This window comes from Osmerus mordax, chromosome 7 (genome assembly GCF_038355195.1).
Source record: "Osmerus mordax isolate fOsmMor3 chromosome 7, fOsmMor3.pri, whole genome shotgun sequence".
NCBI lineage: Eukaryota > Metazoa > Chordata > Actinopteri > Osmeriformes > Osmeridae > Osmerus > Osmerus mordax.
Genome location: NC_090056.1, coordinates 135,001 through 137,500, shown reverse-complemented (window position 1 = coordinate 137,500; position 2,500 = coordinate 135,001).

Sequence of the window (2,500 nt, the reverse complement as noted above, 5' to 3'; positions counted from 1 at the left end):
TGTTGAGGACGGTTTCTAAATTCAAGTTGGAACAGGGGGCACCGACGTGAGTGGTGTTTGTCCCCGAAAAAGCTCTCCCCTTTTCCGTAGCCCCGTTTAAAGTTTTGTTTGGGCTCCTGTTCAGCGGGGAAGCGCGTGCGCGTGGCAAACTTGACACCCCCGTGTTCCCCTGGTCCAGACCTTTCCAACGCCGCCTGAGTCAAGGTGCTACGACGTCCCCAAGTGGGGATGCCTGTAGATGAGCACATTTTCCCAACTTTGAATGTAAGTTTCCAGTATCATTGAAAATGTGGCCTCAAACGAGCAGTTTTGCCCCCGAACGTGGGATTTGGCTGGGGACGGTTTCTATATTCAAGTTGGGATGGGGGGCACCGAGGTGAGTGGTGGTTGTCCCCGAAAAAGCTCTCCCCTTTTCCGTAGCTCCGTTTAAAGTTTTGTTTTGGCTCCTGTTCAGCGGGGATGCGCGTGCGCGTGGCAACCTTGACACGCCCGTGTTCCCCTGGACCAGACCTTTCTAACGCCGCCTGAGTTAAGGTGCTACGACGTCCCTAAGTGGAGATGCCTGTAAATGAACACCTTTTCCCAACTTTGAATGTAAGTTTCCAGTATCATTGAAAATGTGGCCTCAAACGAGCAGTTTTGCCCCCGAACGTGGGATTTGGCTGGGGACTGTTTCTATATTCAAGTTGGGATGGGGGGCACCGAGGTGAGTGGTGGTTGTCCCCGAAAAAGCTCTCCCCTTTTCCGTAGCTCCGTTTAAAGTTTTGTTTTGGCTCCTGTTCAGCGGGGATGCGCGTGCGCGTGGCAAACATGACACGCCCGTGTTCCCCTGGTCCAGACCTTTCCAACGCCGCCTGAGTCAAGGTGCTACGACGTCCCCAAGTGGGGATGCCTGTAGATGAGCACATTTTCCCAACTTTGCACGTTTCCAGCTTGAGAGGAAAAGGGGCTTAAAATTCACAGTTATTCGCCCGAACGTGGGATTTCGCTGGGGACGGTTTCTAAGTTCAAGTTGGGATGGGGGGCACCGAGGTGAGTGGTGGTTGTCCCCGAAAAAGCTCTCCCCTTTTCCGTAGCTCCGTTTAAAGTTTTGTTTTGGCTCCTGTTCAACGGGGATGCGCGTGCGCGTGGCAAACATGACACGCCCGTGTTCCCCTGGACCAGACCTTTCTAACGCCACCTGAGTTAAGGTGCTACGACGTCCCCAAGTGGGGATGCCTCTAAATGAAGCCAATTTCTCCTATTTGAATGCACTCTCCCAGCCCAGAGAGGCATGTGCCTTAAAATTCACAGTTATTCACCCGAACGTGGGATTTTGTTGAGGACGGTTTCTAAATTCAAGTTGGAACAGGGGGCACCGACGTGAGTGGTGTTTGTCCCCGAAAAAGCTCTCCCCTTTTCCGTAGCCCCGTTTAAAGTTTTGTTTGGGCTCCTGTTTAGCGGGGATGCGCGTGCGCGTGGCAACCTTGACACGCCCGTGTTCCCCTGGACCAGACGTTTCCAACGCCACCCGAGTCAAGGTGCTACGACGTCCCTAAGTGGGGATGCCTGTAGATGAGCACATTTTCCCAGCTTTGAATGTAAGTTTCCAGCATCATTGAAAATGTGGCCTCAAACGTGCAGTTTTGCGCCCGAACGTGGGATTTTGTTGAGGACGGTTTCTAAATTCAAGTTAGCATAAGGGGCACACGTGTGAGTTGTTATTTTCCCAGGATTGATGGTTTCCAATTCGGTAGCTCCGTTTAAAGTTTTGTTTGGGCTCCTGTTTAGCGGGGATGCGCGTGCGCGTGGCAACCTTGACACGCCCGTGTTCCCCTGGACCAGACCTTTCCAACGCCACCAGAGTCAAGGTGCTACGACGTCCCTAAGTGGGGATGCCTGTAGATGAGCACATTTTCCCAGCTTTGAATGTAAGTTTCCAGCATCATTGAAAATGTGGCCTCAAACGTGCAGTTTTGCGCCCGAACGTGGGATTTTGTTGAGGACGGTTTCTAAATTCAAGTTAGCATAAGGGGCACACGTGTGAGTTGTTATTTTCCCAGGATTGATGGTTTCCAATTCGGTAGCTCCGTTTAAAATTTTGTTTGGGCTCCTGTTTAGCGGGGATGCGCGTGCGCGTGGCAAACTTGACACGCCCGTGTTCCCCTGGACCAGACCTTTCCAACGCCACCCGAGTTAAGGTGCTACGACGTCCCTAAGTGGAGATGCCTCTAAATGAAGCCAATTTCTCCTATTTGAATGCACTCTCCCAGCCCAGAGAGGCATGTGCCTTAAAATTCACAGTTATTCACCCGAACGTGGGATTTTGTTGAGGACGGTTTCTAAATTCAAGTTAGAATAAGGGGCACACGTGTGAGTTGTTATTTTCCCAGGATTGATGATTTCCAATTCGGTAGCTCCGTTTAAAGTTTTGTTTCGCTTCCCGTTTTCGTTGCGTAGCTCTGATTTGGCTGGGGATAGTTTTATACACTGCTTTAGAGTAAGACACATACGTGCGAGT